This window comes from Humulus lupulus, chromosome X, assembly GCF_963169125.1.
Source record: "Humulus lupulus chromosome X, drHumLupu1.1, whole genome shotgun sequence".
NCBI classification, from domain to species: Eukaryota; Viridiplantae; Streptophyta; class Magnoliopsida; order Rosales; family Cannabaceae; genus Humulus; species Humulus lupulus.
This window is the reverse complement of record NC_084802.1, coordinates 161,144,568-161,172,253: the sequence shown is the minus strand read 5'-3', so window position 1 is coordinate 161,172,253 and position 27,686 is coordinate 161,144,568. Positions and strand designations below refer to the sequence as shown.

General features: G+C 43.6%; 1 pseudogene; it reads right to left on the bottom strand.

Annotated features, from left to right (window-relative positions):
• Nucleotides 1-9,019: 9,019 nt before the first annotated feature.
• Nucleotides 9,020-27,686, bottom strand: part of LOC133806411 (uncharacterized) — a 37,039-nt pseudogene continuing 18,372 nt past the window's right edge.

Below are 27,686 nucleotides of genomic sequence, written 5' to 3'. Positions count from 1 at the left end.
ATCAAACAGATTCCCATCCCCGTTTGTGGCGTCTTCCTTCATACCAAGGTTCGTGCTTTGCTAAGCATTGGGTCGCGGTTCTTCATTCCATTTCGTGTGCTCTTGGTGGCTGTGCCATATTTGGTGTCGGGTTTCATCACAGTGTTGGTGTGGTTCGTATCACCCCCCCCCCCCCCCCCAACTCTTATCAGTTGTTGGCGGGGTTGAGATATTTATTTTTGAAGCACGAGTGGGAGGTCCCCACTCCTGCGGATATTTTGTATTTTTTCTGCTTCAAGGCCAGCCCGGATCAGCGAGGTCGAGGCGACAGGTTTTATTACTTGACCCGATTCCCCAACACGGCTACGGTCATCGAGCTGCCCAGCCACCCCAACGACTTTAAGGATCAATTCTTCATGTCGACGGGGTTCAGAAACTGCGAGCTCCACTACTTCAATCGCCCTCGTAAGTGCTTTTCATCCTTAGCTCGTAAGTTGAGTATCGTTTAGCTCCTCCTGTATCCCTTTCTGACTTAGACTAATCCTGCAGCCATCTTCGCGAGGACAGAGAAATCTGTGACCCTAGGGGCCCAATACAATACACTGACGGGCTTGCCCCTCAGTGAGAAGGATTATCGCGTGCTCGTAACAGACGAGACGATGGTAGCCTGTAAGCTGATTTTCCCAATCAGAATTTGAACCTAAGGAGGCCCCGGGGGCTTCCCCCAGCCCGCGCACCAGACCCATCATCGTGGAGGAGGTCGCAGGAAATGAAGATGAGGAGGACGAGGACGACGAAGTTCCCCTCGTGAGGAACAGGAAGCGGGCGCTGGAGGTCGCCCAGAGGACGGGCGAGGAGAGGATCCAGTCTGGAGCAGTCGTGGGTCCTTCTGGCCAAGGTAACCCTTACTTGTTTAGGAGTGTAGATAGGGCCACAGCAGACCCCCAGCTAGCTAGGTTCAATCCTAGGCAGCTCGTCCATCGTCACCGAAGTGATCCGGACCTGAACACAACCCTGCTCCACTGTGTCGACCGGCTTGTGTTGGACTACCAAGATAGCCGGCCTAGGGGTACCGTAGTAGTAGATAACACCCTAGCCTTTAGGTCGATCCTATTCGAGGAGTATGGGACCAACCTTCGGTCATGGCCATCACTCCGGAGGTGATACGAACCACGCCAACAAGTGTGACGAAACCCGACACCAAATATGGAACAGCCACCAAGAACACACGAGATTGGAATGGAACCGCGACCCAATGCTTAGCCAAGCACGAACCTTGGTATGAGGAAGACGCCACAAACGGGGATGGAATCCGTTTGATAAGTCAGGATGAACGCCACAAGGAATCTCCTTGATAAGTTCAAAAGTTTCTTCAAGAACTCAAGAAGAAATAAACTCACAATTTCATTCAACATAATCTGATTTTTCCAAATGTTTTCAAGGCCTTATATAGCTGAAAATTACATCAATACATGCCCATTTGTCTTCCTAAAAACCGAAATATTAAAGACAAGCCTTTTGTCTTCCTAATGAAACCGAAAAATAAAGACAACCCTTTGTCTTCCTAATGAAAACCGAAATTTAAAGACAACCCTTTGTCTTCCTAATAAAAACCGAAAATTAAAGACAAAAAGGACTCTTGAACTCACACAAGTCAAGTGTTTGACTTATCACAAAATAAACAAAGACTAAAAAACGTGATTAAAAATAAAAAGACTCATTACAAGAAGCTAAATATTGATCAAGCTCCTAAACTGGTGTCCTCATCATTCCTCCCCTCTTGGCTTGGATCAACTGGAACTTGACTTGGATTTTGAGTCTTGGTGTCCTCATCATTCCCCCCCTCTTGAGAAAGATTTGACCTCAAATCGTCACCTGCATCAAAAGGACTCAAATCAGAAACATTAAAAGTAGCACTAACAGTATACTCACCTGGTAAATCGAGTCTGTAGGCATTGTCATTGATCCTTTCTAGCACTTGAAACGGCCCATCTCCTCGAGGTAGCAATTTGGAACTTCTTTGTGCTGGGAATCGCTCTTTCCTCATGTGTAACCATACCCAATCACCGGGATCAAAAACCTGCTTGTGACGACCCTTGTTAGCATCAAGTTGGTTAGTGTTTAAAAGAGCCTCCTTAACCTCACTTTTTTTTGCATAAAAATTACTTTGTTTTCTCTCGAATTTTCCCTCATTGATCGAACTCTTCTCTTTCTTTTCTCTCTCACTTGATTCGACCCTTTTCTCTCTTTGTCTCTCTTTTTTCTCACTCTCATTCATCTTTTCACTCTCCTTCTTTTGCTCACTCAATTTTTTTTGATCACTCAATTTTTGCAACCTCACTTGGTCTTCATATACTTGCTTTGGCGCCAATGGAGCTAGAGTGATTGTTCGTTGACGGAACGTGAATGAGTACTTGTTGGTGAAGCCATCATGCTGGACTCGCCGATCAAATAGCCAAGGCCTTCCTAGAAGGAGGTGTCCAGCTTGCATGGGAACCACATCGCACAATACCTCATCCTCATACTTGCCAATTCGAAATGATACCAGCACCTGTTTTGTAACCCTCACTTCACCACTATCATTCAACCACTGCAACTTGTATGGACAAGGATGTTTAAGCGTTGGGAGCCCTAGCTTGTCAACCATGGAAGAACTAGCAACGTTAGTACAACTACCTCCATCAATAATCACACTACATACCTTGCCTTTCACATGACAACGAGTGTGAAAGATGTTCTCTCGCTGCACCTCTTCTTCCTCTTCTTTTGCTTGCAAATTTAAGGCTCGTCGTGTGACTAGTGCAAGCATCTCACCAGATTCTGCCCCAAACTCCTCATCATCGATAGAAACATCTTCCAATGGTGGCATGTCAGCAAGATCTTCATCTTCAGAATCGAGCTCGCCACTTTCTCGAATCACCATAACTCTCTTGTTTGGACATTGGCTAGCTATGTGTCCTCGCCCCTGACATTTGAAACACTTTATCTCACTAGAACGGGACGAAGTAGGGGCTGTTTTACCTTGAGGGGTCGTGGCTGGTTTTGGTGTAAAGGATGAAGTAGGTTGGTCTTCTTCCTTCTTTGGATAGTTCGACCGCCAAGGTGTTGCACTTGTACTACCCCTCTTGAGCTGCCTCTCAACTTTGATTGCCATATGCACCAAATCTTCCAATTCCACATAATGGTGTAGCTCAATTGGATTAGCAATCTCTCGGTTCAAGCCATTCAAAAACCTTGCCATGGTTGCCTCCCGATCCTCTTCCACATTGGCTCTAATCATAGCCATCTCCATCTCCTTGTAATACTCATCAACACTCTTGGAACCTTGACGAAGACCCTGCAACTTAAGGTATAGATCTCGATAATAATGAGATGGTACAAACCGTCGCCTCATCACCCTCTTCATAGCCTCCCAAGTGTCAATGGCACGATCTCCATTTCGCCTCCTATTGATGCACAACTGATCCCGCCAAACAATAGCATAATCAGTAAATTCAATGACAGCTAGTTTTACCTTCTTCATGTCAGAGTAGTTGTGACAATCGAAAACCAACTCCATTTTCTTCTCCCACTCAAGGTATGCCTCAGGATCACTCTTGCCTTGAAAGGCGGGGATTCTCATCTTGATATTTCCCAAATTATTGTCTACCCAGTTCCTAGCTTCTCTATCTCGGCCATACCTCCTATGGTTACCCTCTGACATCCTATCATATTCTTCCTCTAAATCGCCCCCATCAAACTCTCTTTCACCCTCAACAGCCCGTTGTTGCACCCTGTTCCTCCGTGCCCTCCATTGCGTTCCCTCTTCTACCCTATCCAACCTCTCATGTATCTGCTCACACTCCGCCCTCATCATCCTTCGCATCTCCCCAATTAATGCTTGCATTTGTAGATTCGGAACCTCAGGTGGCGGAATATCATTGCTTGCATCTTTCTCTGGATTTTGTGCCATGATGGAAATCTGCAAAATAAGGTTAGAATAATATGGAGAAAAGACCTCACCACACTCCCTCACGTGTTTCGCTCGAACAATATTTTCACTCAAATCCCCTCGTGTTTCACTCAATTTCAATGGCTTTTACCCTCTAATAGGCTCACACCTCTGCCTTTTTCCACTCGTATTCTTCTTTAAGTTCTTTCAAAACTAATCCACAATATCATGGAGGATTCAAGTAGCAAATCAAACTAGAACAAACCATACGAACATAGAAAAACTGATGAAAAATGATGATTTTTGGAACACTTGTGTGGGGTTTTGGCAAAAAGGCCTCTAGACCATGGGGAACAAGAATAGAACAAAAAATTTTAAGAGAGGTTTCCAGACTTTTTTTTTTTTTTTTTTAGAATTCGGATCCTCTTGGTTTTCTTTTTCTTTCTTTTCTTTCTTTCTTCTTTTCTTTTCTTTTTCTCAAATGCAGATACAAGGAACAATTCAAAAACAAAATGAATCGGTTTTCACAAGAGAAACAATAGAGACTCAAAAAGAAAAGAGAAACAATGCAGATTCGGATTTCACAAAAAAGAAAAGAGAAAACTCAACCCACATTCGGATTTAACAATATGAATAAGAGAATATCAATCCCAATTCAGATTTACTCAATCCCAATTCAGATTTCACAATAAGAACAAGGGAACTCAATTCCAATTTCGAATTTCACAACAAGAACAAGAGAAACCCAAGGAAAAAATTTGGATTTCAAAACAAAACAGCAAGAGTAACTCAATGAAAATTTAGATTCCACAATTAGAACAAGAGAAAAACTCAAAGCCCTAATTCACGTTAAGAACCCTAAAACAAGCTCTAGAATAGTTTCGGATTTCACAACAAATAAGGGAAACAAGGAAACAATTGCAACAAGGAAATTAACAAGCTCTAGAATAGAAAAACATGACTAGATGAACACGAATTGAATATAGAGGAATACGAATTGATTTTTTTTTTTTTTCAGAAATCCTAATATAATAACACGAACTGAATAGAAAAAAAAAATGAAAAAAAGATAGGCCAAACCGGATGATCCTAATCTCTGATACCAACTGATACGAACCACGCCAACAAGTGTGACGAAACCCGACACCAAATATGGAACAGCCACCAAGAACACACGAGATTGGAATGGAACCGCGACCCAATGCTTAGCCAAGCACGAACCTTGGTATGAGGAAGACGCCACAAACGGGGATGGAATCCGTTTGATAAGTCAGGATGAACGCCACAAGGAATCTCCTTGATAAGTTCAAAAGTTTCTTCAAGAACTCAAGAAGAAATAAACTCACAATTTCATTCAACATAATCTGATTTTTCCAAATGTTTTCAAGGCCTTATATAGCCGAAAATTACATCAATACAAGCCCATTTGTCTTCCTAAAAACCGAAATATTAAAGACAAGCCTTTTGTCTTCCTAATGAAACCGAAAAATAAAGACAACCCTTTGTCTTCCTAATGAAAACCGAAATTTAAAGACAACCCTTTGTCTTCCTAATAAAAACCGAAAATTAAAGACAAAAAGGACTCTTGAACTCACACAAGTCAAGTGTTTGACTTATCACAAAATAAACAAAGACTAAAAAACGTGATTAAAAATAAAAAGACTCATTACAAGAAGCTAAATATTGATCAAGCTCCTAAACTGGTGTCCTCATCATTCCTCCCCTCTTGGCTTGGATCAACTGGAACTTGACTTGGATTTTGAGTCTTGGTGTCCTCATCAGGAGGGGTGCCGTAGCTCCGGGGCTTAGGCAATATGTAGAAGAATCTAGCCCGGAACCGGAGTCAGATCCAGAACTTTCACCAGCTCGGGAGATAATCGACTTAGATTCTCCCGCGGGAGCTCCGGAGCCGATGGTCGTAACCATAGGTTCTTCTAGCCCCGGGGGTAGGATCCCTTTTAGTATACATATACTTTAATTTCTCTTTTTCCCCCTTTTTTTTTGTATGATTGCTAACTCTTGTACTAACCATGTCTTTGTTTTGACAGAAGAGATGTCTCAGCCCAAAGAGAGCCTGGAAGGTGCGTTCGCCGGGGAGAACCCCCCAGCTGGGGCCACTGGGCCAAGAATGAAAAGGCTCCGGACGTCCAAGCACGCCGCTGGGACCCCCACCAAGTCTCCTGCAAAGGAGAAGGAGCAAGCCCCAGCTGCCCAGGTCGTGGGAGCGGTTCCTCCTGCTGCAGGGGGAAGCAACATGCCCCCACCCCCTCCGCGAGCTCCGACCGTCGCCCGGGACGCAGGAACGGAGCTCGAGGCTTCGGCGATTGTACCCTCCGAGGTACGCATCCCAGTCAATCCCCAGGACCTGGAGAAGATCCCAGAGGCCTTCTGATACGAACCACACCAACTTTGTGATGAAACCCGACACCAAATATGGAACAGCCACCAAGAACATACGAGATTGGAATGGAACCGCGACCCAATGCTTAGCCAAGCACGAACCTTGGTATGAGGAAGACGCCACAAACGGGGATGGAATCCGTTTGATAAGTCAGGATGAACGCCACAAGGAATCTCCTTGATAAGTTCAAAAGTTTCTTCAAGAACTCAAGAAGAAATAAACTCACAATTTCATTCAACATAATCAATCTGCCTTTTCACATTGTTTTGGCAGTCCTTATAAGGACGAAAATTACATGAAAACAAGACCCTTGGTCTTCCTAATAAAAGCACCATAAACAAGACCTTTCGGCTCACACAACTCTTCAGCTCACAAAACAAGACCTTTCGGCTCACACAACTCTTCAGCTCACACAAGTCAAGTGTTTGACTTTTACAAAATAAAGAAAGACCAAATAACAACAATAACGTAAATAAATTAAAATGACAAATACAATAAGACTCATGAAGCTCCTAAACTCAGTCAACTTTGATGAGTAAGACAAGTCTTTGTTCTCCTTCAATGTTGACCACGGTCTCCTCTTGTTTTAGGACTTTGTGGACTAGGCTGTTAAGTTCTTCCTTGAATCTCTTGGCTCGTGCCCTCGTCACTGGACCAACTGGAACTTGACTTGATACTTGGGTCTTGGTGTCCTCATCATTCCCCCCCTCTTTAGAAGGATTTGACCTCAAATCGTCACCTGCATCAAAAGGACTCAAATCAGAAACATTAAAAGTAGCACTAACATTATACTCACCTGGTAAATCGAGTCTGTAGGCATTGTCATTGATCCTTTCAAGTACTTGAAATGGACCATCTCCTCGAGGTAGCAATTTTGAACGCCTTTGTGTTGGGAATCGCTCTTTCCTCATGTGTAACCATACCCAATCATCGGGCTCAAAAACCTGCTTATGACGACCCTTGTTAGCTTGCTTAATGTATTGTTCAGTCCTTCTCTCTATGTTGAGTCGCGCCCTCTCATGGATTTTCTTCACAAATTCTGCCTTCTTCTCGCCATCTAAATTCAAATGCTCAGAAACAGGTAAAGGTGATAAATCCAAAGGAGTTAGAGGATTAAAACCATAAACAATTTCAAATGGTGAAAATTTAGTAGCAGAATGCATTGAACGATTATAAGCAAACTCAACATGTGGCAAACAATCTTCCCAAGTCTTAATATTCTTACTTATGATAGCCCTCAACAAGGTGGATAGGGTCCTATTAACTACTTCTGTTTGACCATCAGTTTGAGGGTAACAAGTAGTAGAAAATAATAGTTTTGTCCCAAGTTTTCCCCACAATGTTTTCCAAAAATAGCTTAAGAACTTAGCATCCCTATCTGATACAATTGTTCTAGGCATACCATGTAATCTCACAATCTCCCTAAAGAACAAATCTGCAACGTTAGAGGCATCATCAGTTTTATGACAAGGAATAAAATGAGCCATCTTAGAAAATCTGTCTACAACCACAAAGATTGAATCCCTCCCACGCTTACTTCTAGGTAAACCCAACACAAAATCCATTGAAATGTCAACCCATGGTGAACTAGGGATAGGTAGGGGTGTGTAAAGGCCATTTGGCTGAACTCTTGATTTAGCTTGCCTACAAGTGACACACCTACCACAAATTCGCTCAACATCTCGTTTCATGTGGGGCCAAAAGAAGTGCTCTTGCAACATAGCTAGGGTCTTAGCAACTCCAAAATGTCCCATCAACCCTCCCCCGTGGGACTCTCTAACTAGCAAATCTCTCACAGAACAATTAGGTACACACAACCTATGCTCCCTAAACAAGAAACCCTCATGCCTATAAAATTTTCCGTCAGCAGACTTTTCACAAACAGCATAAGTTTCCCCAAAATCATGGTCAGCAGAATACAACTCCTTTATGTGTTCAAACCCAAGAAATTTAGCATCAAGAGTAGAGATTAGGGCATACCTGCGAGAAAGGGCATCAGCAACCACATTCTCCTTACCTTGTTTATAGCGAATGACATAAGGAAATGTCTCAATGAACTCAACCCATCTTGCATGTCTCTTGTTGAGCTTGTGTTGGCCTTTCAAATGTTTCAAGGATTCATGATCTGTGCGAATCACAAACTCCTTTGGCCACAAATAGTGCTGCCATGTTTCTAAAGCACGCACTAGTGCATACAATTCTTTGTCATAGGTGGGGTAATTGAGGGCAGCCCCACTTAGCTTTTCGCTAAAGTATGGAAGCGGTCTCCCATCCTGCATAAGAACAGCGCCAATACCTATTCCAGAAGCATCACATTCAACTTCAAAAGTGTTAGAAAAGTTAGGCAAAGCAAGTAAAGGAGCATGAGTAAGCTTGTATTTCAGTAGCTGAAATGCCTCCTCTTGAGCTTCACCCCATTTAAAGATCACATTCTTTTTGATAACTTCTGTAAGTGGTGCGGCGATGGTGCTAAAATTTTTCACAAACCTCCTGTAGAAGCTAGCAAGTCCATGAAAACTTCTAACATTACCTATAGTTGTAGGGGTCGGCCACTCTTGGATGGCTTTGATCTTTTCTTCATCCACCTGAATACCTGTAGCACTTACAACAAAGCCTAGGAAAACAAGCTTATCGGTGCAGAAAGTACACTTACTGAGGTTAGCATATAAACTCTGTTTCCTAAGAACATCCAAAACAGAATGCAGATGCAAAACATGGTCATGCAAATTCTTACTATAAATAAGAATATCATCAAAATACACAACCACAAATTTTCCAATGAAAGCACGCAATACATGATTCATTAAGCGCATGAAAGTGCTAGGAGCATTAGTTAACCCAAAAGGCATGACTAACCACTCATACAATCCATGTTTAGTTTTAAAAGCAGTTTTCCACTCATCTCCTTCTTTCATACGTATCTGATGATACCCACTTTTTAGATCGATCTTGGAAAACAAACAAGAACCATGCAATTCATCTAACATGTCATCTAAACGAGGAATGGGATGTCGATATTTTACCGTTATATTGTTGATGGCTCGACAGTCAACACACATCCTCCATGTTCCATCCTTCTTGGGAACTAGAATCACTGGAACAGCACAAGGGCTCATGCTTTCTCTCACATGCCCTTTCTCCATCAATTCTTCAATTTGCCTTTGCAATTCCTTTGTTTCATCAGGATTACTTCTGTAGGCTGGTCGGTTTGGGATGGAAGCACCTGGAACAAAATCAATTTGATGTTCTATTCCTCGAACAGGTGGCAAACCATGTGGTACTTTCTCAGGAAACACATCCTCAAATTCCTGCAAAATAGACACAACAACACTTGGCAGCGAAGAATCAAGTTGGTTAGTATTTAAAAGAGCCTCCTTATACATGAGTAAAAAATCATGGGCTGTTTTGTACACAATGCTCTCTTAACCTCACTTTTTTTTGCATAAAAATTATTTTGTTTTCTCTCACTTGATTCCACACTTTTCTCTCTTTGTCTCTCTTTTTCCTCACTCTCATTCATCTTTTCACTCTCTTTTTGCTCACTCATTTTCTTTTTGTCACTCAATTTTTGCAACCTCACTTGATCTTCATACACTTGCTTTGGTGTCAAAGGCGCTAGAGTGATTGTTCGTTGATGGAATGTGAATGAATACTTGTTGGTGAAGCCGTCATGCTGCACCCGCCGATCAAATTGCCAAGGCCTTCCTAGAAGGAGGTGTCCAGCTTGCATGGGAACCACATCACACAACACCTCATCTTCATACTTGCCAATTCGAAATGAGACTAGCACCTGTTTTGTAACCCTCACTTCACCACTATTATTCAACCATTGCAATTTGTATGGACAAGGATGCCTAAGCGTTGTAAGCCCCAGCTTGGCAACCATGGAAGCACTAGCAACATTAGTACAACTACCTCCATCAATAATGACACTACATACCTTGTCTCTCACATGACAACGAGTGTGAAAGATGTTCTCTCGCTGCACCTCTTCTTCCTCTTCTTTTGCTTGCAAATTCAGGACTCGCCTTGTGACTAGTGCAAGCATCTCACCAGATTCTGGCCCATACTCATTGTCAGAAGCATCTTCCAATGGTGGCATGTCAGCAAGATCATCTTCATCTTCAGAATCTATCTCTCCACTTTCTCGAATCACCATGACTCTCTTGTTTGGACACTGGCTAGCTATGTGTCCTCGCCCCTGACATTTGAAACACCTTATCTCACTAGAATGAGACTTAGTAGGAGTTGTTTTACCTTGAGGTGGTGTGGCTGTGGTGGCTGGTTTTGGTGTAGATGATGAAGTGGGTTGGTCTTCTTTCTTTGGATAGTTCGACCTCCAAGGTGTTGTACTGGGATTGTGTGGGCTCGGTCTTGACCTTGAACTTGAACTACCCTTCTTGAGCTGCCTCTCAACTTTGATTGCCATATGAACCAAATCCTCCAATTCCACATAATGGTGTAGCTCGATTGGGTCAGCAATCTCTCGGTTCAACCCATTCAAAAACCTTGCCATGGTTGCCTCCCGATCCTCTTCAACATTGGCTCTAATCATAGCCATCTCCATCTCCTTGTAATACTCATCAACACTTCTGTAGCCCTGACGAAGATCCTGCAACTTAAGGTACAGATCTCGATAATAATGAGGTGGTACAAACCGTCGCCTCATCACCCTCTTCATGGCCTCCCATGTGTCAATAGGGCGATCTCCACTCCGCCTCATGTTGATGCACAACTGATCCCACCAAACAATAGCATAATCAGTAAACTCAATGGCAGCAAGTTTTACCTTCTTCATGTCAGAGTAGTTGTGACAATCGAAAACCAACTCCATCTTCTTTTCCCACTCAAGGTATGCCTCAGGATCACTCTTGCCTTGAAAGGCGGGGATTCTCATCTTGATATTTCCCAAATTATTGTCTACCCAGTTCCTATCTTCTCTATTCCCACCATACCTCCTATGGTTACCCGCCGACATCCTATCAAACTAATCATCAGAAACTACCCCTTCTAAATCCCCCTCATTCTCATCCTCCCTTTGGTGTACCCTACCCCTCCTTGGTCTCCGTTGTGCCCCCTCTTCTACCCTATCCAACCGCTCATGTATTTGCTCACACTCCTCCCTCAACATCCTCCTCATCTCCCCCATTAAAGCTTCAATTTGTAGATTTGGAACTGTAGGTGGTCGAGCGTCATTGCCTGCATTTCTTTCTGTATTTTGTGACATGATGGAGAATCTGCAAAACAATAAGGTTAGACAATTATAGATAGGACCTCACTGCACTCCCTCACGTGTTTCACTCAAAGAAAATGGTCACTCAAGTACACTCGTGTTTGCACTCAATGATGGTTTTTACCCTCAAATAAGCTCACACCTCTGCCTTTTTTCCACTCTATTTCCTTCTTTAAGCTCTTTGAAAACTAATGAAACGGTGATATGGAGGTTCAAGCATCCAATTCTACCAAACAAATCAAACGAAAACCGATGAAAAAGTGGCGAAAAATGGTGATTTTTGGAACACTTGTGTGGGTTTTGGTTAAAAGGCCTCTAGAGCATGGGGAACAAGAATAGAACAAAATTTTTTAAGAGAGGTTTCCAGACTTATTTTTTTTTTTTTTTTTTAGGTTCGGATCCCCTTTGAATTTTTCTTCTTCTTTCTTTTCTCTCTTTTCTTTTCCTCTTGATCCTCAAACGCAGGTACAAGACACAAGAAAAAAAAATCAAACTTGGATTTGACAACAACTCAGATTTCACAAAAGAGCAAGAGAATCTCAATGCAAATTCGGATTTTCACAATGAAAAACAAGAGAAACTCACTGTCAAGTCAGATTTCACAATAAAACAGTAGAAACTCAAGGCCAAATTCGGATTGCACAATAATAAGAACAAGAGAAGTCAATTCCAATTTCGGATTTCACAACAAGAACAAGAGAAACCCAAGGCAAAATTCGGATTTCAAAACAAAACAGCAAGAGAAACTCAAAGAGAATTCAGATTCCACAATTAGAACAAGAGAAAAACTCAAAGCCCTAATTCACGTTAAGAACCCTAATTCATGATTTCAGAAACGAAAAGAAAACAAAATAGGGGATTACAAAGGACCCTAATTCACGATTACAAAGGAATTGAAACTTTGTGTAGACTAGTTTCGGATTTCAAGGGATTTCACAAAAAAAATAATGGAAACTTTGGAAAAAAGGGAATGATTGAACAAGGAAACAATTGAAATAGGGAAATTAGCAATAGTAGTTTCGGATTTCACAAGAAAACAAAAGACTCAGATTTCAAACAAGGAAACAATTGAAATAATGAAATCAACAAACTCTAGAATAGTTTCGGATTTCACAACAAATAAGGGAAACAAGGAAACAATTGAAATTAACAAGTTCTAGAATAGAAAAACACGACTAGATAAACACGAATTGATATTTATTTATTTTATTTTTTTTGAAATCCTAATATAAGAACACGAACTGAATAGAAAAAAAAAATGAAAAAGGATAGGCCAAACCGGATGATCCTAAGCTCTGATACCAACTGATACGAACCACACCAACTTTGTGATGAAACCCGACACCAAATATGGAACAGCCACCAAGAACATACGAGATTGGAATGGAACCGCGACCCAATGCTTAGCCAAGCACGAACCTTGGTATGAGGAAGACGCCACAAACGGGGATGGAATCCGTTTGATAAGTCAGGATGAACGCCACAAGGAATCTCCTTGATAAGTTCAAAAGTTTCTTCAAGAACTCAAGAAGAAATAAACTCACAATTTCATTCAACATAATCTGCCTTTTCACATTGTTTTGGCAGTCCTTATAAGGACGAAAATTACATGAAAACAAGACCCTTGGTCTTCCTAATGAAAGCACCATAAACAAGACCTTTCGGCTCACACAACTCTTCAGCTCACACAAGTCAAGTGTTTGACTTTTACAAAATAAAGAAAGACCAAATAACAACAATAACGTAAATAAATTAAAATGACAAATACAATAAGACTCATGAAGCTCCTAAACTCAGTCAACTTTGATGAGTAAGACAAGTCTTTGTTCTCCTTCAATGTTGACCACGGTCTCCTCTTGTTTTAGGACTTTGTGGACTAGGCTGTTAAGTTCTTCCTTGAATCTCTTGGCTCGTGCCCTCATCACTGGACCAACTGGAACTTGACTTGATACTTGGGTCTTGGTGTCCTCATCACCTTCCGGGGAACAGTGTATGAGTCGGCGAACTACGCCGTCAGCCACATATACAAGTTCAACGAGAAGGAGCTTCGGGCCATCGAGACAATGAGCCCGGTGGGCGTGATGGAGTCTTCAATGGGCATGACCCTAACGGTAAGCCGACTTACCCTTTTATGGCTTTTTATTATTACACTCTGCCCTGTTGTTTCTTTCTTCTCTTTTTTCTAAGGTAATTGTCCCTCATCTCTCGCAGGGCGTCGTTGCCCTTCACTGGAGCATCTCCAGGGCCAAGGCTCAGCTCGAGGAGATGAAGAGCGAGCACCAGACTTCTCTGCAGGCGGCTAAGGATGCCTTGGCGGCCTCGCAGGCTGAGCTGGAGAAAACCCGCCCAAAGGTTCAAGAGCTCGAGGCCGCCCTTGCCACCGCGCGGACAGACCTAGATGCCGCGAAGGCTGAGGCCAAGGCCGCCCTGGAGGCTGAGCGGACAACTTTGGAAAAGGCCTTGGAAGACCTGTTCTACCATTGCTGGGCCTACAATCCAGACGCTGACTTCTCCTTCCTGTCAACGAGCCTCTGGGAGCGCTTGCTGGTGAAGTTCCAGGCTTGCCTCGATAAAGAGGCGCCCTCCGATGCCGGGGATGGCTCCGGCCCAGCTGAGCAGGGCGAGACGGCGATCTCTAAGGGGCCACCTGGCGGGGCTTAGGGCCTTCTTCTCTTGTGCCCTTTCCTTCAATATTCTTAACTTAATTTTTTTTGTGTAACCTTTGCATGAGGTGCTTCCACCTCGAGACAATTTAACTCAATTTTATTTTTAATTGATTCTCTTTCTTGCCCCTACGCATTTTAGTTACAATTTTTGAAAACTTAGTTCGTGTTAACTTTTGTCCATATCTCGAGCTCTTTAAGAAGAACAACAATCAACAGACTTAAATCAACTTCTAAGTTTTATGACCTGGTTATATCCAGGAACTTAATTTTAAAACTTAGTTTGTGTTAACTTTTGTCCATATCTCGAGCTCTTTAAGAAGAACAACGATCAATAGACTTAAATCAACTTCTAAGTTTTCTGACCCGGTTATATCCAGGAACTTAATTTGAAATCTTAGTTCGTGTTAACTTTTGTCCATATCTCGAGCACTTTAGGAAGAACAACGATCAACAGACTTAAATCAACTTCTAAGCTTTATGACCTGGTTATATCCAGGAACTTAATTTTAAAACTTAGTTCGTGTTAACTTTTATCCATATCTCGAGCTCTTTAAGAAGAACAACGATCAATAGATTTAAATCAACTTCTAAGTTTTATGACCTGGTTATATCCAGGAACTTAATTTTAAAACTTAGTTCGTGTTAACTTTTATCCATATCTCGAGCTCTTTAAGAAGAACAACGATCAATAGATTTAAATCAACTTCTAAGTTTTATGACCTGGTTATATCCAGGATAGGACCTAGTTCGCGTTAATCCTTATCAATGTCTTGCATTTTTTAAGAAAAACAACGATCAATCGATATGAATCAACTTCTAAGTCATTAAGGTGACCTGGTTATATCCAGGTACCATATGCCCCCCAAGTAACTGGGAAAGGGTCTTTCGTGGTTACTTTAGATTACACTTGAAAACATGTACAGATATAACAAAAAGCTGATTCTCATTGCTTAAAACATAAAAAATGGCCTTCCAGGCCTTACAAGTGAATCATTGATAATATTTCTTTAAATGGATGGCGTTCCAAGTCCGCGGGACTGCCCCTCCATCAAGGCGAGCTAACTTATATGTTCCTTCCTTAATGACCACGATGACTTGATATGGTCCTTCCCAGTTCGGTCCCAAGACTCCATCTTTGGGGTCCTTACCGGCTAAGAAGACTCTCCTTAGGACCAGGTCGCCAACGCTAAAGGCGTGCTTTTTGACTTTGGAGTTGAAATAGCGAGTGATCTTTTGCTGATAATGGGCGAGCTGGAGTTGCGAATCTTCTCGCCTTTCATCAACTAGGTCAAGGGAATTGCACAGAAGCTCGTGGTTGCGGTCCTGGTCATAAGACTGGACGGCTACCACGGCGTAACGGACCCCGCCTTTTCCAGTAGGGAGGGCGCCCACCAAGTCGATCCCCCAAACAGCGAACGGCCATGGGGACGAGATCATCTTCAGCTCGACTGGAGGAGCTCGGGCAACTGCGACGAATCGCTGGCACTTGTCGCACTTTTTGACATATGAAATCGAATCCTTGGACAGAGTGGGCCAGTAATATCCTTGCCTCAGGACCTTTACGGATAAGCTCTGCCCCCCAGTGTGATCTCCGCAAAAACCCTCATGCACTTCCTGCAGGATGGCCTTTGCTTCGCCTGGAAGAACACATCGGAGGAGAGGTAGGGAGTGCCCACGCCAGTATAGCACCCCGTCCACCATCGTATACCTTGGGGCTTGGTACAGGACTCGCCGTGCATCATTACGCCCTTCAGGCAGCTTTCCATCGACGAGATACTCAAGGATGGGGGTCATCCAGGTCGGCCTGACATCGATCATCTCGACCTCCGTCCTGACATCTTCTATGCTTGGTTTTTCCAAGAATTCTATTGGTACTAACCCCAAGGTCTCCGTTTCCCCAGAGGTGGCGAGCTTGGCAAGAGCATCTGCGTTAGCGTTCTGCTCCTGAGGTATCTGTTCGATCGAGCCTCGCCTAAACGTGAACAGCTCACCTTTTACCTTTGCCAGATAGGCGGCCATCTTGGGTCCACGTGCTTGATATTCGCCTAGAACCTGGTTTACCACGAGCTAGGAGTCACTGAAGCACTGGACGGAGCTCGCCTTCAACTCCTGGGCTATCCTCAGCCCGGCCAACAAAGCTTCGTATCCGGCCTCATTGTTGGAGGCCTTGAATCCGAATCTCAGTGCCGAGTGGAATCTATGTCCCTCGGGGGATATCAAAATGATTCCATCTCCGGAGCCGTTCTCGTTGGATGAACCATCCACAAAGATCCTCCATGACGCCTGGGGCGAGGTGACTTGGGGTGAGTCCTCCGCGGGATCCTCCTGGAATCGCGCATTCTGCCATAAAATTGGTCAGGGCCTGAATTTTTATAGCAGTTCGCGGAGTGTACAAAATCTTGAACTGACTGAGTTCGATTTCCCACTTTAAAAAACGTCCCGATGCTTCAGGTCTTTGCAAAACCTGCCTTAAAGGCTGATCGGTCATGACGTGTATCGAGTGGGACTGGAAGTACGGCCTAAGCTTTCGCGAGGCCGTGATAAGGCAGAACGCCAATTTCTCCATCAACGGGTACCGGGATTCAGCCCCGAGAAGTTTCTTGCTGATGTAGTAGACTGGTCTCTGAACTTGGTCTTCTTCCCAGACCAATACGGCACTGGCTTCATCCTTAGTGACAGCCAGGTAGAGAAAAAGAGGCTCTCCTGCCTTTGGTTTGGATAGTACGGGCAGCTCGGCCAGATGTGCCTTCAGGTCGAGGAATGCACTTTCGCACTCTTCTATCCATTCGAACTTCTTGTTTTCTCGGAGCAGGTTGTAGAATGGCAAACACTTATCGGTGGACTTGGAAATAAACCGATTGAGCGCCGCCACTCTTCCTGTCAGGCCTTAGACATCTTTTCGCGACCTGGGCGAGGGAAGCTCGAGCAGCGATCTGATCTTGTTGGGGTTTGCCTCGATTCCTCGGGTATTGACAATGAACCCCAAGAATTTCCCTGACGCGACACCCAAAGTGCACTTCTGTGGATTAAGCCTCATGCCATATTCCCGTAATATCTTAAAACATTCTTCCAGGTCGGAAACATGGTCATCGGCAGTCTTTGACTTGATTAGCATGTCATCAACGTATACTTCCATGTTCTTTCCGATCTGGTCCGCGAACATTCTATTGACTAACCTTTGGTAGGTAGCTCCGGCGTTCTTCAGCCCGAACGGCATGACCTTGTAACAATAAACGTTAGTCAGGGTCATGAAACTGGTGTGCTCCTGATCTGTTGGATTCATGGCGATCTGATTGTAGCCTGAGTATGCGTCCATAAATGACATGAGCTCGTGCCCCGCCGTGGCATCTACCAACTGGTCAATCCTTGGTAGTGGAAAACAATCCTTGGGGCAGGCTTTATTCAGGTCATAGAAGTCTATGCAAGTCCGCCACTTTCCGTTGGGCTTCGGGACCAGCACAGGGTTGGCAACCCATATTGGAAACTTGGCTTCACGGATAAAGCCACATTTTTTTAGCCGGGCTGCTTCTTCTTTTAGGGCTTCAGCCCCGGTCGTTCCTAGGCGTCTTTGCTTCTGGAACTTAGCGGGAATGCTTTTATCTAGATGAAGTGTATGCATGATGACACTCAGGCTGATTCCCACCATGTCCTCATGGGACCACGCAAACACGTCCAGGTTATCCCGCAGAAATCTGATCAGCTCCGCCTTCCTCTTGCTGCAGAGGTTTTTCCCGAGCTTGACCATCCGTGATGGATTCTGCGGATCAATGTTCACTTCCTTCGAGCTCCTCAATAGCCTGGAGCTCGGATCTGTCCTCGCCTATTCGGGGGTCAATATCCTCACTTAAGACGACATTTTCCCCTTCGGCGTTTTGAGGTTTTTCAATCTCAGGATCAGCTAAGGGTTCCTGAGATTCCTCTTCACCACTTTGGATGGCCATTGCCAGCTGCCCAGGTTTAGATTTTCCCTTCATGGAAATGCTATAGCATTCCCTGGCAGCGAGCTGATCGCCATGGACAGTGCATATTCCCGTGGAAGTAGGGAATTTCATCGCGAGGTGGCAAATGGAAGTGATGGCCTCAAATGCCATGAGCGTAGGTCGTCCCAAAATTGCGTTGTACGCAGCGGTGCAGTCAATGACCACGAACTCGAGGAGTTTCGAAACTGTTCGAGGTCCTTCTCCCAGGGTGATCACCAGCTCGATCGTCCCTATGGCTGCCGATCCTTCTCCCGAAAAACCATATAACATCATGGAGGTCGCCTTCAGCTCGGCGACGGTAAAACCCATCTTCTCTAACGTGGATCAGAATAGGAGGTTCACCGAGCTCCCATTGTCGATCAGCACCCTCCTCACTCTCCGATTGGCAAGCTGAACTGCCACGACCAAAGGGTCATTGTGAGGGAACTGGACATGGCCCGCATCTTCCTCTATAAAAATGATCGGTTGCTTCTCCAATCGCTGCTGCTTTGGCAAGCGCTGCTCCGGGACGAACTCTACTCCGTTATGCACCTTCAGTTCATTCACGTATCTCTTCTGGGCGCCCTTGCTCGTGCCAGCCAAATGCGGTCCTCCAGAGATGGTGGATATCTCCCCTCCAACCTAGGGAGGAGGGACGTCCTAATCTATCCGAGACCCGGGTTGACTGGCCGGGACTTCTGGAGCGGGTCGACCTGCTGGGACTCTATTCCGCGCGTATTGAGACAAGGGGCCAGCTCGGATGAGAGTCTCAATCTCATCCTTTATATGCCAACAATCATTGGTGTTGTGGCCAACATCGTTGTGAAAGCGGCAAAACTTGGAGGTATCTCTCTTCCCCTTTTGGTGCTTCAACGGCTCAGGCCTCTTCCAGGGGAGGCGAGTAGAATTAGCTAGGAAAATGTTCTCTCTAGACTGGGTGAGCTCTGTGTAAGTAGTGTAGATGGGCTTAAACTTGTCTATGGACCTATTCTTTTTTTGGCCGTGCTGGTTGCCTTCACCATTCCCCTTTCTTTTGCCTTCGCTGAGCTGGTTGTTCTGTGTGACGTTTTGGGTCGCTGCTACGACCTCTGTCCCCACTCCAGCGGGCTGACCAGGGACCTGGCTGGTTCCTGCGGCTGAGGCTTTGGTTTCCTCCAAGTTTATCCATTCCTGGGCCCTGTTAAGGAATTTGTTAACCGAGCTGACTCCCTTTCTTTGTATGTCTTTCCAGAGATCCCCTCCGACGAGGATTCCAGTTCTCATGGCCATGAGCTTGGAGCTATCAACCGCATCTCTGGCCCGAGCAGTGACGTTCGCAAATCTGCTCAGGTAGGCCTTCAGAGTTTCGCCGGGCTGCTGCCTCACGTTAGCCAAAGAGTCAGCCTGGGAGGCTCGGAATGCCCTTTTGAAATCTGCCAAGAAAGTCTTCCAGGAGCTGATTAACTGTCTTTTACCTTGCTTGAACCACTGCCTGGCAGGTCCAGTCAGTGTGGAAGGAAAGATTAGACACCTCAGCTCGGGGCCAATGTTGTGGGCCATCATCAGGGTGTTAAACATCCCTAGGTGATCCGACGGGTCTCCGTCTCCATTGAACTTAGACAGGTGCGGCATACAGAAACCAGGTGGGTAAGCCGTTGTTGCTATGCTGGGGGCAAAGAGCTCCATCTCGTCCCCAGAATCATATTCATCTTTTTCTTTTTCTGACAGGAGCTTCCTCATTAGCTCCTCCATTTGGGCCAGGTGCTCGAGGGTTTGGTCCTGATGTCCTTGGTTTTCCCGGGGTTGTTCAACAGCTCCGGATCCATTGTACATATTTGGTGGGTTATTGCCCCCCCCCCCCTGAGCGAGCATGGCTGTCTCCTCCTACTTGCTCCCCTCTATGGGAGTTAAGGCGATCCCGCAGATCGCCTCCCTGAGTGGCTTGTGGGCTTTGTGCCAAACTTAGGCACTGACGCAGCTCTCCGCCAGAAAGGTCACTCCGGCGACTGCCGGTCCAGTAGCTCCTGCTAGAGAGGCTTGGAGCTTGCCTTTGGTGCTGAGGACCTGGGCTTTCCCTTGGCACCCTACTACGTCGGGAATGTCCAGCTGATGGCGGATCTCTCCTGCTACTTCCGTAGGCTGGAATATCTCAGACGGGCCGAGGAGGAGATGGATATCTGATTGGAGACGGAGGATGCCTGACTGGAGAGGCGATCCTGGTTCCGTCTGGATGGATCAAGTTTAGTGGGGGACTTTCGGCCCTGCCAACCTGCTGGTCCCGAGCCTGGCGATCTGGACGAGGCGCAGGACGGTTGTTGGGGACGAGTTGATGCTGCGAGCCCTCCCCGGATCTCCTTCGGGAATTTCCTCGAGCTCCCTTGGGCGCTCTCGAGGATGGTTGGGAGCTAGGAGTCGACGTTCTGACCGAACGGTTGTATTGCTGTTGCCTGGCTCCAGGCACTTCTTCGAAGTTTGCCTCCCGATGGTGTAATGAAGGAGTGGAGTTGGCTGTCAGAAATCTGTCCGAGCGGCTACGCCTGGACCGGTTACCCCGGTGAGACTTAGTAGCCTCGCCTTGCCTCTCTCCGACGTTAGCGTCGATTGTGAGAGGGGGTAGTCGGGCCAGCGTATCCTGGATCTGTTGGCTAGCTATTGCTAGCTGGCTCCTCAGCTGAGCATTCTCCATCTCCACCGCAGTGTAATAACACAGGTTTGGATTAGGTGGCCGGGGTGCCGAACTTCCGGTGTCATCTTGGCCCGCCGGCTGCTGGGCTTCAAGAACTTGTTCACCAGGGATGGCAGTATGATGAGCCTCCTGCCCATCATGCTGTTCTGCCTCGTTACCGTGCCTGGATCGAGTACTCACCATAGTTGGATGTTTGTGATAGCACTAATCGAACTTGCTCTCAATGAAAGCACCAAACTGTTGACGCGGTTCTTCGCCAACAGGAAATTAAGAAAAGAAGAGAAAGGGATTAGTGCTTGTGTTGAACCGAAACAGATATATGATCTTAGGGAATGAAATGGTGACTCAAAGTACGTTTTTTGAGTGGTTCAAAGGTTAAAATCCTTCTACTCCACTAGTCAGTATTATTACTATATACTGGATATTAGATTACAGGGTATTTCTTACAAGAGAGAATCCAACCCTTATTAACTCCCAAGGTCTCCATATTTATAGGAGAAGGCACCTGGGAGTTGGTAAGAAGGTCATCCCGTGACCTTCTTAACTATCATGTCAATTCTGTGACAATCATGATTAATTCCTAAACCTGACACATAAGTGTGGTCAAATCAATAGGTAAGGAGATAATGGGCCGCACGGCCCAACCCAGTCGTGGGTGTCTGAATACGCACGTTCCTGTTGCGTGTCCAAGAAGTCAAGGATATATCAGACACGTGATCTCTGATATATGCACGTTTACCTTGCGTGGCTGACTTTATAAAAGGTCATAGCTCCAACTCTAGCTCGCACTACGAGCTGGATACTTAACTCGACCATCGGCCTTCAGAGCCCGGACTCTGTCCTTAAGTTATCAAAGGCGAACCCTTAGGTTACCTCGTGCTAAGGAGGTATGATCTTATGATGGCAGCTACAGTTTTGGGGATGTCCACGAGATAATCCTGATTAGGCCGCAGATCAGTTCGCTAATCAGCCCGAGGGAAAATCAGGGCGTACACTAAGAATTTCGATCCCGGACCAAAACAAAAACCTAACACGGATAAACTCTTGGATAATAAATATTAAAAAGTAAATAATTATGTCGAAAACATTTTCATTGGGCATAGGGTCGAACCTTTCTAAAGATTCTAAGGTTCCCGGGGGCTTAGAGGGAAGGTTTGAAAAACCAATAACGAGTAATTGTACTAGTTCAATATTTTCTATATTAATCGTAATGCCCAAAGAAAACTTAATAATTATTAATCACCATAAATAATCCTAGAGTATTGTATGGATAAATACAATACTGGCTAATGGAGGGTGGGACTTTAGTATAAGAAAGTCCTGCATATTGCTAATGACTACTAGTAAGTCAACCCTGACTTCTTTGACTACAGCATAAATGACTAGTGTATTGCTTGTTAGATTTAGGTCAAGAGCACAAGTATACACTATTGTTGTAGAAAGTCTATAATGTTGTTATCCTAGTGGACATCAGTCGAGGTTTAATTCTGACATTGACGAAATGGCTGAAAGCATCATTCCACAGAGCTCTTATGCCTGTGAGTAGGTAAGAATACCTAATGGCACTAATGGCAATTAAATACTCTAGTGAGGCTGAGGGCCCGATAGGCGCGGACCATTTTTAGACTTATGTTGCCACACCTGTGGCAGTAGTTGATAACTGATATGACTACTACTTAATAAAATATTGATATGATGCATGCTTTCTCTAAATGATGTTAAGATTGGTTAATCCGATTAAATACAAGAATGAAATTTAGAGATTATTGATATGAAGCATGCACTCTCTAATTGAAGTTAGGATTGGTTAATTCGATTAAATACAAGAATGAAATAGAGAGAGATTATTGATGTAATGCATTTACTCTATGTACTATATTAGGATGTGATGATCTGAATTGCATAGGAATATAAGTTGTAGAGCACTTATTTATGGTCGAAATTATAAGTTGCCTCTAGAATAGTGTTTGTTGGTGTTATTGCTGATAAGATTGCTCAGTCTTTCTTCTGACTACTCTAGGGTTACAGAGAATGTTCTATATATCTGTTTTGCTCTGGGAACTTCTGTGTGCAGGTTCAATTTTGAATTTTGGTCATTGTGCGTGACCACAAGTTTTCCAGGACACATACGTGTTCTTGAATTTTATGTTTAGGACCCGGTTATACTGCAACCCTAATTTTGGTTAGATTTCTCAATGCTCCAATAATGGCTAAGGCTTGGATGTCCTTATTGATGTTATTTGTGTTGGGTTGATTATACCAAGTGCTTTCGCTTACCTAGTTGTTTCATGTTGTAGGTAAGTTGAAAGGGAAAGCAGAGTAGTGAGCGCTAGAGTCTACGTTGTGGAAATGTACATGTGGCCTGACCGTGGGAAATCCACACTTTTGAAAAATGTCTTACTTTTACAAGAACATATCTTGGGATATGTATTTTGAATGTTTAGAACTTTATAATGTTGTAATCACCTTTTATGTCTGCACATACTTCCAAGCTAAGGCATTATTATTTTTTTATGCAGATTTTTGAGTCTTTTTAATAAAATTATTATTATTCATCATTATTAGTCTTATAAATTATTTCGGTTGTTACAAGTGGATATCAGAGCACTAGGCTAAACATGTACATTCACAACGATAGACGACACTCACTATAATTATTTCCTTGTTGTAATGTGTTAGAGTTTTCTTTTCTAACTATGTGCCATAGATTGTTGGAAATATGGCTTTAGAGTTTGTTGAGATAAATGCCAACATAGTAAACCCTCGTAGAATCTATGACCTGAATCAGAGAACTGAGATCCTACAATCTTTTTTGTCCCCAAAACCAAAACCATTTATAAGACTAGATGATGATAGATATGTTGGGGCTAGGTTAGTATAAATTTAGTTGGAGGAGTCAAATTTTTCTTGGCACAATAACATGTAGGGCAGCTAGGCCTTATGTTGAGGGGTAACACACATTGAGTTGTGAGATTGATGTGATAAGTTTTGGTACGTTTTGTTATGAGGAGTTATGATATGCTTTGTGTATTTTGGACCTTGTGATACGAACCACACCAACACTGTGATGAAACCCGACACCAAATATGGAACAGCCACCAAGAACACACGAGATTGGAATGGAACCGCGACCCAATGCTTAGCCAAGCACGAACCTTGGTATGAGGTAGACGCCACAAACGGGGATGGAATCCGTTTGATAAGTCAGGATGAACGCCACAAGGAATCTCCTTGATAAGTTCAAAAGTTTCTTCAAGAACTCAAGAAGAAATAAACTCACAATTTCATTCAACATAATCTGATTTTTCCAAATGTTTTCAAGGCATTATATAGCCGAAAAATTACATCAAGACAAGCCCCTTTGTCTTCCTAAAAACCGAAAATTAAAGACAACCTTTTGTCTTCCTAATGGAAACCGAAATTAAAGACAAGCCTTTTGTCTTCCTAATAAAAACCGAAATTAAAAACAAGCCTTTTGTCTTCCTAATGAAAACCGAAATTAAAGACAAAAGGACTATTGGAATCACACAAGTCAAATGTTTGACTTATCACAAAATAAACAAAGACTAAAAAACGTGATTAAAAATAAAAAGACTCATTACAAGAAGCTAAATATTGATCAAGCTCCTAAACTGGTGTCCTCATCATTCCTCCCCTCTTGACTTGGATCAACTGGAACTTGACTTGGATTTTGAGTCTTGGTGTCCTCATCATTCCCCCTCTTGAGAAAGATTTGACCTCAAATCGTCACCTGCATCAAAAGGACTCAAATCAGAAACATTAAAAGTAGCACTAACAGTATACTCACTTGGTAAATCGAGTCTGTAGGCATTTTCATTGATCCTTTCTAGCACTTGAAACGGCCCATCTCCTCGAGGTAGCAATTTGGAACGTCTTTGTGCTGGGAATCGCTCTTTCCTCATGTGTAACCATACCCAATCACCGGGATCAAAAACCTGCTTGTGACGACCCTTGTTAGCATCAAGTTGGTTAGTGTTTAAAAGAGCCTCCTTAACCTCACTTTTTTTTGCATAAAAATTACTTTGTTTTCTCTCGAATTTTCCCTCATTGATCGAACTCTTCTCTTTCTTTTCTCTCTCACTTGATTCGACCCTTTTCTCTCTTTGTCTCTCTTTTTTCTCACTCTCATTCATCTTTTCACTCTCCTTCTTTTGCTCACTCAATTTTTTTTTTTTATCACTCAATTTTTGCAACCTCACTTGGTCTTCATATACTTGTTTTGGCGTCAATGGAGCTAGAGTGATTTTTCGTTGATGGGACGTGAATGAGTACTTGTTGGTGAAGCCATCATGCTGGACTCGCCGATCAAATAGCCAAGGCCTTCCTAGAAGGAGGTGTCCAGCTTGCATGGGAACCACATCACACAACACCTCATCTTCATACTTGCCAATGCGAAATGAGACCAATACTTGTTTTGTAACCCTCACTTCACCACTATCATTCAACCATTGCAACTTGTATGGACAAGGATGCCTAAGCGTTGTAAGCCCCAGCTTGGCAACCATGGAAGCACTAGCAACATTAGTACAACTACCTCCATCAATAATGACACTACATACCTTGTCTCTCACATGACAACGAGTGTGAAAGATGTTCTCTCGCTGCACCTCTTCTTCCTCTTCTTTTTCTTGCAAATTCAGGACTCGCCTTGTGACTAGTGCAAGCATCTCACCAGATTCTGGCCCATACTCTTCATCATCGATAGAAGCATCTTCCAATGGTGGCATGTCAGCAAGATAATCTTCATCTTCAGAATCGAGCTCGCCACTTTCTCGAATCACCATAACTCTCTTGTTTGGACATTGGCTAGGTATGTGTCCTCGCCCCTGACATTTGAAACACTTTATCTCACTAGAACGGGACGAAGTAGGGGCTGTTTTACCTTGAGGGGTCGTGGCTGGTTTTGGTGTAAAGGATGAAGTAGGTTGGTCTTCTTCCTTCTTTAGATAGTTCGACCGCCAAGGTGTTGCACTTGTACTACCCCTCTTGAGCTGCCTCTCAACTTTGATTGCCATATGCACCAAATCTTCCAATTCCACATAATGGTGTAGCTCAATTGGATTAGCAATCTCTCGGTTCAACCCATTCAAAAACCTTGCCATTGTTGCCTCCCGATCCTCTTCCACATTGGCTCTAATCATAGCCATCTCCATCTCCTTGTAATACTCATCAACACTCTTGGAACCTTGACGAAGACCCTGCAACTTAAGGTATAGATCTCGATAATAATGAGATGGTACAAACCGTCGCCTCATCACCCTCTTCATAGCCTCCCAAGTGTCAATGGCACGATCTCCATTTCGCCTCCTATTGATGCACAACTGATCCCACCAAACAATAGCATAATCAGTAAATTCAATGACAGCTAGTTTTACCTTCTTCATGTCAGAGTAGTTGTGACAATCGAAAACCAACTCCATTTTCTTCTCCCACTCAAGGTATGCCTCAGGATCACTCTTGCCTTGAAAGGCGGGGATTCTCATCTTGATATTTCCCAAATTATTGTCTACCCAGTTCCTAGCTTCTCTATCTCGGCCATACCTCCTATGGTTACCCTCTAACATCCTATCATATTCTTCCTCTAAATCGCCCCCATCAAACTCTCTTTCACCCTCAACATCCCGTTGGTGCACCCTGTTCCTCCGTGCCCTCCATTGCGTTCCCTCTTCTACCCTATCCAACCTCTCATGTATCTGCTCACACTCCGCCCTCATCATCCTTCGCATCTCCCCAATTAATGCTTGCATTTGTAGATTCGGAACCTCAGGTGGCGGAATATCATTGCTTGCATCTTTCTCTGGATTTTGTGCCATGATGGAAATCTGCAAAATAGGGTTAGAATAATATGGAGAAAAGACCTCACCACACTCCCTCACGTGTTTCGCTCGAACAATATTTTCACTCAAATCCCCTCGTGTTTCACTCAATTTCAATGGCTTTTACCCTCAAATAGGCTCACACCTCTGCCTTTTTCCACTCATATTCTTCTTTAAGTTCTTTCAAAACTAATCCACAATATCATGGAGGATTCAAGTAGCAAATCAAACTAGAACAAACCAAACGAACATAGAAAAACTGATGAAAAATGATGATTTTTGGATCACTTGTGTGGGGTTTTGGCAAAAAGGCCTCTAGACCATAGGGAACAAGAATAGAACAAAATTTTTTAAGAGAGGTTTCCAGACTCTTTTTTTTTTTTTTTTTTTTTTTTTTAGAATTCGGATCCTCTTGGTTTTCTTCTTCTTTCTTTTCTTTCTTTCTTCTTTTCTTTTCTTTTTCTCAAATGAAGATACAAGGAACAATTCAAAAACAAAATGAATCGGTTTTCACAAGAGAAACAATAGAGACTCAAAAAGAAAAGAGAAACAATGCAGATTCGGATTTCACAAAAAAGAAAAGAGAAAACTCAACCCACATTCGGATTTAACACTATGAATAAGAGAATATCAATCCCAATTCAGATTTACTCAATCCCAATTCAGATTTCACAATAAGAACAAGGGAACTCAATTCCAATTTCGAATTTCACAACAAGAACAAGAGAAACCCAAGGCAAAATTCGGATTTCAAAACAAAACAACAAGAGTAACTCAATGAAAATTCAGATTCCACAATTAGAACAAGAGAAACTCAAAGCCCTAATTCACGTTAAGAACCCTAAAACAAGCTCTAGAATAGTTTCGGGTTTCACAACAAATAAGGGAAACAAGGAAACAATTGCAACAAGGAAATTAATAAGCTCTAGAATAGAAAAACATGACTAGATGAACACGAATTGAATTTTTTTTTTCTTCTTCCAGAAATCCTAATATAATAACACGAACTGAATAG